The sequence below is a fragment of the Triturus cristatus genome, chromosome 6 (genome assembly GCF_964204655.1).
Source record: "Triturus cristatus chromosome 6, aTriCri1.1, whole genome shotgun sequence".
Taxonomy (NCBI): Eukaryota; Metazoa; Chordata; class Amphibia; order Caudata; family Salamandridae; genus Triturus; species Triturus cristatus.
The window spans coordinates 1,742,916,404-1,742,933,002 of NC_140589.1; the positions used below are offsets into that span (position 1 = coordinate 1,742,916,404).

The window sequence follows — 16,599 nt, forward strand, 5'->3', positions numbered from 1 at the left end:
ACCCTTTGAACGAGTGGGGATCGACATTGTCGGACCAATGGAACCCCAGACAGCATCAGGGCACAAGTTTATACTGGTGGTGGTGGACCACGCCACCAGGTATCCTGAAGCTATTCCCCTTAGGACCACTACGGCACCTGTGGTGGCACGGGCCCTACTTGGAGTGTTCTCCAGAGTGGGCTTCCCTAAGGAGGTCGTCTCAGACAGAGGTGCAAACTTCATGTCGGGATATCTGACTGCTATGTGGAAGGAATGTGGTGTCAACTACAAGTTCACCACACCCTATCACCCACAATGCAATGGGCTGGTTGAGAGATTCAACCGGACCCTAAAAGGGATGATTCACGGACTACCTGAAAAGCTTCGGCGGAGATGGGATGTCCTGATACCCTGCCTCTTGTTCGCCTACAGAGAGGTCCCGCAGAAGGGGGTTGGCTACAGCCCTTTTGAGCTTCTGTTCGGACATCCTGTAAGGGGACCCCTTTGTTTGGTAAAGGAAGGATGGGAGAGACCTCTCAGAAAGCCGGCATCAAACATTGTGGACTATGTGCTCGGTCTCCGCTCGCGGATGGCGGAGTACATGGAAAAGGCGTCTAAAAACCTTGAGGCGAGCCAAGAATTACAGAAAGCTTGGCACGACCAAAAGGCTGTCCTGACTGTGTATCAGCCTGGACAGAAGGTGTGGGTGCTGGAGCCAGTGGCCCCAGCAGCACTCAAAGACAAATGGTCTGGGCCCCACACGATCATTGAGCAAAAGGGAGAGGTCACCTACCTGGTAGACCTGGGAACTCCCCGGAGCCCCCACAGGGTGCTCCATGTAAACAGGCTCAAGGCATATGTCGACAGGGAGGGCATGGGCTTACTCATGGCCACAGATGAGGGACAGGAGGAGGAGAGTGACCCTCTCCCGGACCTGCTCTCTCAGAACCCTGACGATGGATCAGTAGATGGTGTTGTCTTTTGTGGCAGCCTCTCTGGACATCAACAAGAGGATTGTAAACAGGTTCTTCAATCCTTTCGACATATGTTCTCTCTGACACCCAGTCAGACCAAGTGGTGTACCCACGAGGTCGACACTGGGGACAGTCTGCCCGTAAAGAGTAAAATCTATCGGCAACCTGATCATGTCAGAGACTGCATCAAGACAGAGGTGCAGAAAATGTTGGAGCTGGGAGTCATTGAACCCTCGGACAGCCCCTGGGCTAGTCCCGTAGTGCTCGTGCCGAAACCTCACACCCAGGGCGGTAAGAAAGAGATGAGGTTTTGCGTGGACTACAGAGGTCTCAATGCGGTCACTAAGACCGACGCCCACCCGATACCAAGAGCAGACGAACTTTTCGACCGGTTGGCCTCGGCCAACTACTTAAGTACGTTTGACCTGACAGCTGGGTATTGGCAAATCAGGTTAGCTGAGGAGGCCAAGCCCAAAACAGCATTTTCTACCCCGGGTGGGCATTATCAGTTCGTGGTAATGCCCTTTGGTTTGAAAAATGCACCTGCCACCTTCCAAAGGCTGGTGAATCGAGTTCTCACTGGGTTGGACGACTTCTGTGCGGCGTATCTGGACGATATCGCTGTCTTTAGCTCCACCTGGGAGGATCACCTGGTCCACCTGAGGAAAGTGTTAGAGGCCCTGCAGAAGGCAGGCCTCACTATCAAGGCCACCAAGTGCCAGATAGGGCAGACACAGGTTGTATACCTGGGCCACCTTGTAGGTGGAGGCCAGGTTAAACCATTGGAGAGCAAAATACAGGCCATCCAGGACTGGGCTCCTCCAACCACCCAGACTCAGGTTCGAGCTTTCTTGGGCCTGACTGGTTATTACCGGAAATTTGTCAGAAATTATGGATCCATTGTGACCCCGCTAAACGACCTGACAAGTAAAAAGATGCCAAAAAAAGTTCAGTGGACAGCAAGCTGTCAGAAGGCATTCGATGACCTAAAGCAGGCCATGTGCACAGCACCTATCCTAAAGAGTCCAGACTACTCCAAACCATTCATTGTCCAAACAGACGCTTCGGAGCTGGGTGTGGGAGCTGTTCTATCGCAACTGAATTTTGATGGTCATGACCAGCCCATAGCTTTTATTAGCAGGAGGCTGACCCCCAGAGAGAAGAATTGGTCAGCTATTGAGAGGGAGGCCTTTGCTGTGGTTTGGGCCCTGAAGAAGTTGAGGCCATACTTGTTTGGCACTCACTTCAAGATTCAGACCGACCATAAGCCCCTCTTGTGGCTAAATCAAATGAAGGGTGAAAACCCCAAACTACTTAGGTGGTCCATTTCCCTACAGGGGATGGACTTCACAGTGGAGCATAGACCTGGCACTGATCATGGCAATGCAGATGGGCTCTCCAGGTATTTCCACTTAGAGCAAGAAGACTCACCTGGTCAAGGTTAGCTTATTGTCCCAAAGTTTGGGGGGGGGTCATGTAGGAGAATAGGGTCTGCAATCCTATGATCACCCAGATTTTTTGCTTTTGCTTCATTGGTTTACGACTTTCTCCGGCTGTGGGCCTGCCAATCAGACCCACAGCCTAGCTGTTCTCTCTCGAAATTAACACACATGTACGTTAGGTGCATCCACTAATTGGAACTGGGCCACCTTGTCAGTCCCTGTCTCAGCATACCACAGGTATCCAGGGCATCGGTGTACCCAGGGCCTACCAGGGGCTGAAGCATGTATTATGCCACCCCTGGAATGGCCGCCCAAATCTGACACAACTGGCTGCACGACAGCTGGGGCCACGTGGTGTAATCACCCGTTGCTGTAGGTGTAGTATTCCTACACCTAAACCCTAAAAATGGACACATGGATTCCTATCAGTCACTCCTATAGCAGGCCTTATCAATCCTGAAGGCAGAGTGCAGGGAATCATGTGGGACGGTGCTCTGGCGCGAGCTGAGCCCGTCGACGGCTTGCGGAACCAAGCCCTAATAGCCGTTCCATGGTGACGCGGGCCAACTACTTTTAAAGCATTATAATCCTTGCGGTTATCTGCTAACTTTGGCATCGCATCACCTATACATGTCGAGTAAGGTGTCATACGAATGGGAATACGAACCCCTCGCCAGTCCTGGTGACGGGGTTAGCATTCCCCCCTTTTAGAGGGACACGACATGGAAGTAACCTTGAACCCCGGTTAAAGTTGACTCAAGCCTCAGCATCACAAAATGGATGCTGCCACCAGACACAAGTCTGACCTCCTGCTGCTGGGGGACCTTCCAGCAAGGGGAGCTTGGACAAAGGGTTTCCTGTCGAGGGCGGTGTTAGCACCGTCCCAGACAGGGTTTGTGTATCCCAGGTAGGCAGGGCTGAAAGGAAGGTGACTGCAAGTGACACCCCGGTGCTCACTGTGCATAGCCCGGCTCAAACCAGTTTCGGGGGCACACCAGCCCCTGAGCTGGCGCGAAGCCGGACAAAGGATAGGGGTGTAACCACCCCCCTCCTGGCTCCACCCATAGGTAGAACCTAGTCACGGGCCAGCCCCTTTCTCTTAGAATAAAGGTAGGAGCGAGTCCCCTTCCCAAATTGGATAATCAGATAATCGGATAACTCCGAATCACGAACTACTTTCCACGAAAGGAACTCTTGACTATTTCTGAAGACTCTCCCTTGTGGCTAAGGAGTAGCCACCCTGCACCAGCAGGCACCACCTAAGCGCTTGCGGTTTGCTGTAAGTCTCTCCTACGGATCAAGACTGCCCAGCTCGACGAGACCCGAGTCCCTGCCATCTCTGACCTTTTACCTCCCTCATCAGCTCAGCTGAGAGTCGTAGGTGTGACGAGACCTGCGGGACCGGTTATCTTCAGAACCTGCACGACGCTTATCTAGCACGCCCACCGAGGGACCCTCGAGTGAGTGCACCTAGGGTTTGAGAAGCCCTAACCCTGAGCAGCTCCAGCATCGAAGTCTGCCTCCCCAGCATCCCCGAGATCTGCGTGGGGGCCCTTCCGCTCCTTGTTGTTCACCGCGTTGTTCGACCACTTGCTGACCGGCTTGTGGCCCTCTTCACGACGCACCACGATTGTTCATCACTAGTCTGGTTGCTCCAGACTGGCTCTTGCTCCCCTTCCACAGAGGAGTACCACGGACCCTCCTGGTCCACTCCCGACGCCATCTTGACTCCCCCGCCTGGGTGGTCACTGCCAAGATCCGCTGCCCCTTCCTGGGCCCAGCATCATCGACAGCAGACACCTTCGTGGGACAGCTCGCCCTCCATCCGGGTCGCCGCCGCGCCTCCTGGTCCGAGGAACAGCCGAGTCCGACGTCACCCACTCACCTGGTCGAGGTGACTTCAGCCGGTACCCTCCTGGTACCCACACGATCGCTGGCTAGCGGTTGAGAACTGAGTCCCCTCTGCTTTCAGGTTTTCCTTCACCACCGATCCAGGCTTGGATCGCTCTGAACATCGTCACTGGTCGCCTGCCAGCAACTTCTTCTTTCAGGCTCCTGAGACTACACGAGGACTCCCGACATCTTGACGAACTTCACGCAGCCGCAGCCTCCGGGCTAGGTAACTCGAGCATCTCGGTGCTCCATCGCAGGTTCGCTCTACAAGTGTCCAGTTCCTTTTTCGTTTAGTCCCACTGATCGGATCACTCCGGAATCAGTATCTCCAGACTCTAACCATTCGCATTTCACTGTTAGTGTAGATGGTTTCTCGTGCCCCTCGGGCATTTGTGTAAATTGTGCAACTGAAGTATTTTCCTAAGAGTTTTGTAGTGTGCTTAGCTCCCTGACTCATAAAGAGCCAGGGTAGTCTTGTCATAAATAAATATCCTTTTATTTTCATAACAACTTGTGTGGTGTCCTTTCACTTGGTGTTCAAGGGGTATATGTGATGGTAAACAGCTGGCTTAACACGCCCTCTAGAGTTTAGCCTAAGACTGCTCGTATCCACGCTACTAGGATAGCTGGTCTACAAGGTTGACTTACAACCAATCATCAATAAGGGTCATTTGGAATGATACACAGTGATCACTAGAATAGTGAGCACTACATATCAGGCCAACTTCTCACAGGGCGCCTGAGGGGCCAGGAGACGTCACTCTCGGCCTCTTCAGGGAGACTTCAGAGGCTCCGGAAAAGCTTGCCTCTGAGGATACCACACTCTCCCTGTCCTTGAGCCTGTTCAGCCAGATAAGCAGGCGACCCTCTTTGTCTCTCAAGGTCTTGTGAGGGAAAGACCTACATATTTTACAGTCCTTAGGGACGTGGTCCGGATACAGGCAATACAGGCAGAGGTCATGCTTGTCGTCCACATGAAGCCTCTTCTTCCCACATGAAGAGCAAGCCCTGAAAAGGGCTTTCTTCTGGGATTCAGACATGCCAGGAGTTGTAGAAGAAATAAACACTCACTGCAGTAACAAGAGGCCTGAAGTGGTCTGCGTTCAATCCTTGAAGGAGAAAGTCACCAAAAAAGTGAACAATCTGGTTAGAAAGAAATCCTGAGGAGAACTCAGGCTGGAGACTCCCTAGCACAACGTGCGGTAGAAAATCTGAGGGACTGAGGCTCCTGCCAGGAAGGTTCTAGAGGGAGGTGATAGCTGATTGGCTGACTCTAAGAGTTTGGTCCTTTTTACATAAGGACCAGGATAGGCTGCTAAGGGGAGGCCCTTAGGTCTATTTTTCTCTATGTATGTCTATAGGACATTACTTTTTTATGTACCGGAGGCTCCCGTCTCGACGACGGGGAATGATTCAGGCATGTGAATCTATGAAAGACACCCCTAATACTGGATAATGGTAGCTAGCTGACCATAATGGACAGACAGGAGAGAAAGCTGCAGCATAACAGACCATAAAGGGCAGGAGGGATGGATCAGGGGCATTACAATGGAACAGACAAGCCAGGAGGGAGGGAGTAGGGGTCTGCACATGTAAACAGAGGGCTGGGGGCAAGGGGGCAGGGCAGGAGCAGCAAGATAGCCATGGAGGTCAGGCAGGATGGGCACTAGAAGCAAGACACACCATGAAGAGCAACAGTGAGACTGTGATGGCATACACACAGACCATGGAGGGAAGGTGGGAGGGGGTCAGGGGCAGCTAACCGACCACACAGGGAAGGTGGGAGGGGCCATGGCAGCACAGAAGACCATGCATGGCAAGTGGGAGGGTTAGTGGCAGCACAATGGCTATGATGGGCAAGCAGGGTGCAGGGGCATGCACAAAGGACGATGGAGGATAGAAGGGAGGGTCAGGACCTGTGCACAGACAAGAAAGTTCAGGGAAGGGGCCTCACAACAGACCGCACGGGGCAGGCAGGAGGAGCAGTTGCAGCACAACAGACCAGGGAGGGCAGAAGGGTGTGGCAGTACAATGGACCATGTAGGACAGGAGGAAGAGGATAGGGGCATGGCATGTGGACAGGCAGGGTGGAGGTGGCAGGGACAGGTTACAGTCATCTGACAATGCTAGGCAGGTGGGAGGGGAGTGGCAGCTCAACAGAACACTCAGAGTAGATAGGAGTGGCAGGTCCATGGAACATGGTGGGCAAAAAGGATGGAGCAGGGGCATGCACAAAGACATCGGAGGGCAGGGGGAAGGAGAATAGGGGCAGCAAGCTAAGCACAGAGTTTAAGCAGGAGGTCAATGATGGGGCATAGAATTGGGCAATGGAGGGCAGGAGGAGTGGACTGGTACATCATACTAAATTGAGGGCAGTGGCAGCACATCAGACCATGCATGGCAGGCTGGAGGAGGCTAGTCCATGGATTCACACAACAGAGGATAGGGGGGAGGGGGATGGGGCAGCAAGCTAACTGTTCAGAGAAGGCGGGTATTAGGAACTTTATTGTTTTTAAAACGTGTGTCTGTGCGAACTACTTAAAATATGAACAAGTATGCAGCATAATCTCACTTTTATTCAGGAAGAAGTGGACGTTTGTGACTGTGACTCCGGGCTCACTTGGCAGAAACACCCCCTGACCCTCCACCCCCTATCGCAAAATGTAATGCCTGTGAAAAGGGTAGGTGAACACAGTGTTATATAGAACATAGTCCTGAGAGCACGATTGAAAATGAAAACTAGATATAGTGTATGGTATAAACTATGCACCAAAAAGTGTGATATAAGATGAACCGGGCATGAAATATAATATGCAATACATTGTGTGCAATGACAGATTCATTGGAGAGCGCGAGATAGCACAGGCACTAGCGCGTGCTATGCGATATGCGCCTTGGAGTGTAATATGCACAGGGCAGTGTTGTGTAACCTAACTAGTCTCTAAAGTTGTAATATAAAATATGTGCTGGGGAGTGTAACGTTGCATGTGCACTGTGATAAAGATATGGATCCCAGATTGTAATATGTATGGCATAGCACTGTGCGTTATAACATAGGCATCGAGGAAGGCACGTTAGATGGGGCAATATAACCCGTGCGAAGACAAGTGTGGCATGACATATTCACGGGGTGGTGTTACAGTGCACATGGGCTAGAGAGTGTCATAGCATATGCACTAGCTGGTGGAATACAACACAGAGGTGTGTGGCACTCGGCAGGCAATGGTGGGTGTAACACAGCATTGGGCTCTGCCAGGAGCGCGCTGTGACTCTCAAGTTATGTTCGTCCCCTTTCCAGAGAGTAAAATAAAAAGTATTACACATCCGGCAGTGGATGTGTGTTTTATGAACCGTGAGGGGGTTTCTTGCATAGTTTTGGTCGAATTTTTGTCGAATCCCCCTTGAATGGCTTGGTGTGCATGTGTATTAAATGTGCCCGTCAATAGCTACCCATGTTTGTATAAATAAACGACAAGGGTGTCTACCGGGATTAGGCACGGTAGGGCATCAGACATGTCAGAGCTTCACTAGTGGTGTAAATACATTCCACGTGGATTCATTGTATGCATAGTCGCCTTTTAATGAATATCACGCAAATCGTCATGGTGATAGGTATGTACGGTTTGTCCAGCATGTCCTAGGTGTGTCTATAAATATATATTTTTTAAAAATAATAAAAAAACAGTGGCCGGCCCTGGGGATTGGGGTCAAAAAAATATAATTAGGAGAAAGGCCCTGGGGGATGGGGTCATCAGGGCCAATAAATTAGAATAAGAAGGGGAACCACACAGCCCCCCTTAAAATTAAAATAAATAAAAGACTGGCATCGTGCCGGAGGCCATGCCCCCTCCTTGCAGCACTCTGCAAACGCGCCCCCTGGCGAGTTGTAAGTTGGGGAATTAATTCCTCTTCAATACTGAGGGTCCCTGAGGGCCAACTAGCCCAACAGGCATCTCCAGTATGCGCCAGGGAGCTGCGCTGCAGACAGGTGTTCTGAGGCCAAGCCCCTTTTTACACTTCTCTGCAACGCAGCTCTGTGGCGCTTACTGGAGGTACCTAGTGGTCTAGTTTGACCCTAGGGACCCTTAGGATTCAAGGGGACTTAATCTCTCAACTTAGAACAGCCACAGGGCGCGTTTACACAGTGGTGAAGGGAGGGGACGGGGCCTGAGGTGACGTGTGCAAACACGCACTATGGCACGTTTTAAATTGGGGATATAATTTCCCTTCAATACTGAGGGCTCCTGGGGGCTAACTAGCCCACCAAGTGCTTCCAGTAAGCGCCACTGAGCTGCATTGCAGAGAGGTGGTCCAGGCCGTGCCACTTTTTACACCTCTCTGCAACACAGCTCTGTGGCACTTACTGGAGGTACCTAGTGGGCTAGTTGGACCCTAGGGACCCTCAGGATTCAAATGAACTTAATCTCCCAACTAAAAATGGACACAGGGCGTGTTTACACAGTGGTGAAGGGAGGGGACAGGGCCTGAGTTAACGTGTGCAAAAACGCCCTGTGGCCTGTTTTAAGAGGTAGTTTTAATCCCCCTGCCCTATTATATACTAGGGGCTTACAGAGGCGGTCATGCTAATCACAGGGGGACCCCAACGCATAATGTTCCCAAGTGTATGTAGGTGTTTTCACTGTATTCTAAGTGTCTTTTAACATAGCACTGGCTCTAGGACTGGTTAGTCAGACTCAGTTACCACCAGTATCCGTCTGAAAAAGTTGAGGGTACAGGATGGTTTTGCAACAAGGATTCTTTCTGCTCTTCTTTTTGTTCTTTCTGCACGTTATCCTTCTTCCTGCACTTTTCTTCGTCTTTGAGGACTTCTGTTGCTTCTTTCTGCACTTCTTTTTTTTCTTTCTGTGCATTTTTTCTTCTTTCTTCACATGTCCTATCTCTGTAGGCATAGTTAGAAATTAGCATTTAAAAAACCTTTGTAATTCACAGAATAAAACCTAGGTTTCAGGCACGTTATAGTTAGGAATTAGCATTTAAAAACCTCAGAAATTCACTGAAAAAACCATAGGTTTCAGGGGTGTTATAGTTAGCTGGACTTTTCACTTGTACAAAACCATTGAAATTCCCCCGTTATAGTTAGTACAGCTAACTATAACTTGCGCGCCCGCAATGCACTGCTGATGACGTCACATATTACATCACTCATGACATGGTCAGTGACATCACTCATGACATCACTGATGACATCTCAAATGACATCACTGATGACATCACTGATGACATCATCCTTGTGATAGAGTGGCAGACCTCCTCTCACCCTAATATAACCTTTGATACACACATTCAAAAATAGAGACTAAAAATTTCAAAACAATGGACATACCAATACCAGTTACAACAACCTCTTCAGTAATTCTAAGATCCACATACACATCCACTCATTCACCAACAGTCCTATACAGTCACTCATACATGTACTCACTCATCATATGTACTCATACACCTATACATCCTGTTACACAATGCCACTCATCCATAGAGTTACTCACACACTTAGTCACTCATGCTAATAAAGAATCAAACATACATTTACTTGCATATACAGTTATACACACACCACCACACTTACTTCTACGGAAACTTACACATACTTAGTCTTTTAAACAATCACTTATAGAAACACATACTTATTCATACAGGAACTCTTTCAATCTCTCACTCTCACATATACTCTCTTATATACACCAATAGTTACATATACTAGTTTAAAACATATGTAGTTACTCATAAAGACACTATTGAGACAGTCATTCACTCACTAACACACCCATACACACACTCATCCACCCATACAGTCCTGCACACATGCTGTCTTCAACACATACAAACAGTGAGTCACTCATTCATGCACCTATGCACTACGTAATACCCCCCACCGAACCATGCAGACACTCAGACTGATACTCAAAAAACCAACTAATAACCTATATAGACACCCATGTAGCTACTCACCAACCCATGCAGCCACTTATACACAAAGTGAGAGACTGATACAGATATTTACATATTTAAATATTACTCACTAAGCCATGTATTCACTATGATACACTTAATCAGTCAGTTACGCAATCAATTTTTCAAAAACAAATCATCCATTTAGACACTTATATACCCATTTATTCTTCCATCGACCTTGAGATATACATATATAAAACATATTTAATTTTCAGAAAAACAGACATTCACTGGATGATGTCATCAGTGATGTCATTTGAGATGTCATCAGTGATGTCATGAGTGATGTCACTGACCATGTCATGAGTGATGTAATATGTGACGTCATCAGCAGTGCATTGCGGGCGCGCGAGTTATAGTTAGCTGAACTAACTATAACGGGGGAATTTCAATGGTTTTGTACAAGTGAAAAGTCCAGCTAACTATAACACCCCTGAAACCTATTTCTGAGGTTTTTTAAATGCTAATTCCTAACTATAACGTGCCTGAAACCTATGTTTTTTTCTGTGAATATATATATATATATATATATATATATATATATATATATATATATATATATATATCTTTTTTTCAAAACAAAGGTCGGAGCACTGTTCGGGTTACAGACTGTAATTTATTATGACCAGGCATATGCGTTTCAGTAACAGCCTCAATGCCGGTTCACAAACAGAGTGTCAATTCCCACACCTTCAAATCCTTTCTGCCACAATCACATTGGGTAATGGAAGGTGGCAAGTGAAAGCGGACCGCATGTTTCATCATTGTTGTATTCAAATATACTCTTTCAGTCGCAATGTTCCTCATTAGCATTGTTTATTCAGTAATTGTGCCTTTGCTTGTTTCACAAATCTAGTCATTCTGTATCTCTTGTAGAACGAAATACCCAGCACTTGAATTTATTGCTGTAACATTTTTGACTAGATAGTCACAGTCCGTCTCCTTCCATTTAAAGGTTGCAGGTACTGTGCCCCTCGTCCAGCCGCAAACTTCAAAGTTTCTTGGCACATACCTTCAGGAGTTAATTTGGTAACCTCCTTTTAACATACTCCAGTTAGCGGCGGTTCTGGCAGTCAATTAACAAAAGATGTTTGGCAGCAAAGGGGCAGTTGGATGTTTAGTTAATTGACTGCCAGAACCGCCACTAGCTGGAGTAATGGCACGCCTGCAGACATGAGAGACACTACTACAATGTTAAAAACGCGTAACTGGATTAAAATCTAAGCTCAAACTGATCCCCTGAGAGAAACGTTTTACTTCGTTTTGTGCTGAAAAACCTATGTCCGGTGGGCTTCGCTGGCGCACGCTCCAACTACCGCGAGCTGAGTGGGGCGGAAGAAGCACTGCAGTACTGGATATACATACATACATACATATATATATATATATATCAGAAACACTCCTCCGCTGTTTGAGCGCTTCGTTGTGCAGAAAGAAAGGATCACGGACCGCATTTCAGTGCATACAATTTGATTTATTTACTCAAGGTATGCCAGCCATGACGCGTTTCAACTCCGTAGAGCCTTGATCACATGACATATATATATATATATATATATATATATAAAAAAAAACTGCGTCCTGTCCGCGTTGTATCAAAAGCGGAACTCCAGGCCGGACCTCCAAACTCCAAATCGAATCACGGACCAAATACCATACGTGGATGAAGCAGTAGAATTTTATTGACAGCAAAATATCACAGACCAATGTCCTCCATATATATATATTTTTTTTTTTTTGTTAAAAATATATACAAATAATTGAGCAATTATTTTCAAATTGATTGAAAAATGATTTACAAATACAATTACATTACACTTTTGTTAAAAATTAAAATTATTTAAATTCATTCTACACGTAACTTAGCAAAATGGAATGCAAAGTAAATAAAAGTTACTGTGCGTGGGTTTTTAAAAAGTTATTATTTAAGCAATATTATATATATTTAAATAATTATTTAATACACATATAAATTATTCAGTTAAAGTGCGTTATAATTCTAGGCTTACAATCAATATTTTTCATTTTGTTTCATTTATATTTAATTATTTTTAATAATGGTTCAAAAAATAACAAACTTTTATGTTTTCCCCTATATTTACATCTCTGTGGCGGAGATCTCTCCTATGTTTGAAAAGTTACTAGTAATAGGTTTATACTCTGAAATCCTGGTGTAGGAGACTCCACTAGGGGGTGGAGACATTTGTTACATTACATACATTACGTTTGTGAAGCTGGCCCTATACCTTCCTCTAATTCAAGAGGTATTAAGATGCTTTACATGATAAGCATCATGAGAAGTGGAATGGTAGAGAAGTAAACAAGCATGAGCAAAGCCAATAGGTCGGGTTTAATGTGCTAACACGTGCATTGTTAGATATTAGAATGAGGGAGTCAGCAAAAGCAGGCATAGAGGGCTATAGTTGTAAACCAGTTCATCATGCAATTCAATGCAAGCACAGGATTGGAGGTGAAACAATACAACCAAGCAGCCAATAGCATTAGGTGACAGATAACTACACCACTGGGCCGAGCCAAGATGTAATTGTCAATGTCTAAAGCCTATGCCTGAAAAAGGCTAGTTGAAGAAAGCTGATGGCTGAAAGGAGCAGACCCACAAGCCACTTAATGCCTTTTGTAAATAATTGGCCTGTTTGACAACTTCAGAGACAAAACTCAAACTTTTATAAGAAGGAAAGATCTTACACTGTGCCTGAAGAGTGTCACAGGTCCTGTGAGGGTGGATCCTTTAGCTCTGGCTTTGTAAACAAATATGCAAATTAGCCCAGTGTTGGGAGCTGAAACCCTATCTAGTCGAATACACACCCTCAGAATATCTCAGGCTTGCACACCAAATAGGACTGCAAATACACAAAGTCAATACAGTGAAAAGCCTTTAAGGCAAAATTGAGTTTTGATGTTGGTGTTCATTACTAACCAGTGCAGCTACTGCAAGAAAGGGGTTATATGCCCAAATCGCTTCACATTCAAGATGCCCTGCTCTTCACTAACTGAAGCCTCTTCAGCAAACAAGGCGGAGCCTAAACTGGCAACACCAAAGGTAACCAAGAGGCTATTTGTGCAGACTTGTTAAGACTGTTGGTAAAGAGGGCACTAAATCTGCACACATGGGTTACCACCAGAAGTGGATGCCTGCCACTCTTCAAAGACTACTGGCACCTGCTCTAAACTGTCTCTCAGGACTTGATTGTTTCATCCAGTATATCTTCATCGTGGTCACTTTTTGGTCAGGCAATCCAGCATGGTATCAAAGACTTTCTTCAGAGGAGCCATGGATGGGCTTGGCATTAGCCTTCATAAAGCACTGCAGACCCCGCTTCAGGGTGATAGTGCCTAGTGCTATGATACACATTTTGAGCATTAGAAGTAACCAGCGCTTTAAGAAGGATGAAAACGTTGGGGGCTATCTAAAAGGGGTGTGGCCAAACAAGTGTAACTATGAATCCTTTACTTGAGGTGTGGCCTTTGTAGTCAAGACCGTGGCTTAAAACGAATATGGTACATTGCAACGTCCATCGCGTGCTTTTACAACGCAGTTGTTACAACGACCAAGTTGTTAGTACACGGTGCATTTGCATCGCAAGTCATTATAACGACTTGCACTTAGGGGCGCACAGGACTTAGGAATAGTATTAATTACTATTCCTACTCCAGTTTGAGCAACAGTAGGAAAGGTGTTGAAAATAATTTCAAATACCTCGGCGCCTCCTAGTGCAAGTTGTTGTAATAACTTGCTATGTAACTGCATCGTGTACTAACAACGCGGTCGTTGTAACAACCGCGTTGTAATGGTAAAGCGATGTAATGACAGCGTTGTAAATGCTGTTTCCTGTTAAAACATGTGAACTAGAATCCATGTTAGACACTGCCTGCCCCCTGGCAAGTAGATGAGTGCCCCTAAAAGCTTTACAAATGTTTTTCATTGATTGTATTCAAGATCAAGTAGATGGGTAAAAACGTTATTCCCTTCAGACCACTTTCCTGTGCAGTCTCGCTCTCTGTGTTAGTCACTCACACCCTTTTTCTCCACACATCTCTCTTTCTGGAGTCCATCCATCTGTGTGTGCCACATTTTATCTCCTCCCTCTTTATTGCAGTCTTTTCAACATCTCCTTCTGCATGTACGTGATTTCATCCTCACCATTCACACATCATTTTATTTTCCTTTGGGGCTGTCCATATTTGTGCTAGTGTGCACCTCCTACACCTGCTTTACAATAGAATCGTACTTACAATTGGCACATGTGTGACGATTGCTCTGTGCAGCCTCGTGAGAGGCCAAGATCTGAATGAGCATGTAGTCAGACCACCTTATGACACAGCCAGAGACACAGTGAGATACTCGCACTGACTTCAGCTTCTGCTCCAAGTTCTAAATCGTGCGTAGTCATGAACACCCATTCACATCATGCAATTAACCAGGCTCCTGCATGTGACTCAGTTTACAGTCTGCACTGACTTGAATTTCCGTAAGGGTTCTTGCACATACTGGTGAGGATAGCTGGTGCTTTTGCTTGTAAATCTAAGGGCATGATATATGCCTGGAAAGGCCATGTTTCAATGTCTGTTTTAAACTACTACCTTTGCTGAGATCTGTCAAAACCCGACCTACTTAAAACCCTGGAGTTGACAATAGCGAGCTTCGCAGAACTCAAATAGTGCTAGGTTCGCAGAAGACACATGGGAACAATTTTTTTTCCATTAGTGATAAATTGTTCAAAACCATTCTCAAATATCCATCTGGTCCAGCTAGACGCCTCCAAAGCATCGCACGGTCAGTATACTATATAAAGGGATTGCCAGGTGCAAATCAACCAATTAAATGTACAGCCCTTATCCCTGGCTTCAACAGGACAAGAGTCACACAAGCCAGGCACTGCAACAGGAAAATCTCTGAAGTCAGACTGCCTAGCATCAAAAACACCAACCCACGCAAACATCTCTAAGGCTGGAGGAAGATCACTTGTCGCATCATACCTTGCTAAATAAAGCTGGAGATGGGAAGACTGTCAGCCACTGCTTCGAGATCCAGACGCACATGCTTTAGAAGTGGTGCTGTCAGTGGGAACGCAAGGTTTTGAGGGACCAGTTAAATGACTCACTCAGCGATAAAGTCAGAAAGCAGAGACTCTTTCCACAGAGGCAATCAGGATCACTGTTTGAGCCTTAGGAGGTCAAATTCAGTTCAGTCTTGAGAATAATAAGAGATGCAACCTACATGGTATGCAGTGGTAGCGCAATTTAGTGCGCAACCACCATACTTTCTTAACACTGAGAGAACTTCCAAACAACAGGAAGCTGGTCATAGTAATAGGGAGTTAAAAGCATGAATCTCTGGGTCTACAGAGAAGGGAGTTAAAGCATGAACCGCGATGTCTACAGATCATTTCTGAACCACGACAGGTGGTGGGATTCAACCTTAAGCTGCTGGTGCAACAGGATCCAAAAAGGGCCCATTAGCCTCTTTAACATATGTGATGTTTTGTATTTTCTAATCTCTATTTCAAGAAGGAACATGGACACTATGGAACATTCTTCCCACAGACCTAATACTGGAAAAACACCTAAACATTTGCTAGATAAATGAATAAATACACTTGTCTATTCATTTCCATTGCTTCATTGCCACTTTCGTTTGTGTGTGCTTCATTTGGCAGCTTCCATAGGCTTCCCTTCCTCTTCTTGTTTTTGTCCCTCGTCTGGAGCACGGATACAATACTTGTGTCCTTCCACTGCTCGTTTGTCAGGCACTACTTTTTTAGGTCTCTGCTAGCGAAGGCTGCGCTTGCGCAGTCTCGCTCGCGAGATTTAACGTTTTTTAGTACGGGCTTGAACCCGCCCCTCTTCTCCATTGGCTGGCTTCCTAAACGGAGGCCAGCCATTGGAGGAGAGGGGCGTCTGTCCATTTAAGCCCCGTCTTTTTCGGATTCGGGGCGTGTTTTTTACTTTCTTTCTCTCCTCTGGAATGTAAACATTCCAGCCAATGACAAGAGGAAAGAAAGAAAAACACGCCCCCGAATCTGAAAATTTGCTGCGTTTCTCCGAGGCATTTCTGCTTGACCTCAGAGAAACACGGTTACCAAGTCGGCGAGCTCCTGCTGCTGCATGGCTCGTACTATGGGGAATGGTGACTTTAAGAATGGAAATATATTTGCACTTCAACCAAACATGTGGATCGGGAGATGATGGTCGATGTGCTCTTCATTTTTGAAATTGTGTATAATGTATTTACTTCAGTCAATACATTGGAGACATGCCACATAGGCTCTGATTATGTCCCCTGGCCCTACCTTGCCATTTGTGCCATCGCCCTT

General features: G+C 46.4%; 1 protein-coding gene across 1 annotated transcript in view; it reads right to left on the reverse strand.

Annotated features, from left to right (window-relative positions):
• ALK (ALK receptor tyrosine kinase) overlaps positions 1–16,599 on the reverse strand; it is a 2,691,376-nt gene that overhangs the window by 291,610 nt on the left and 2,383,167 nt on the right. The gene's annotated exons all lie outside the window — the stretch shown is intronic.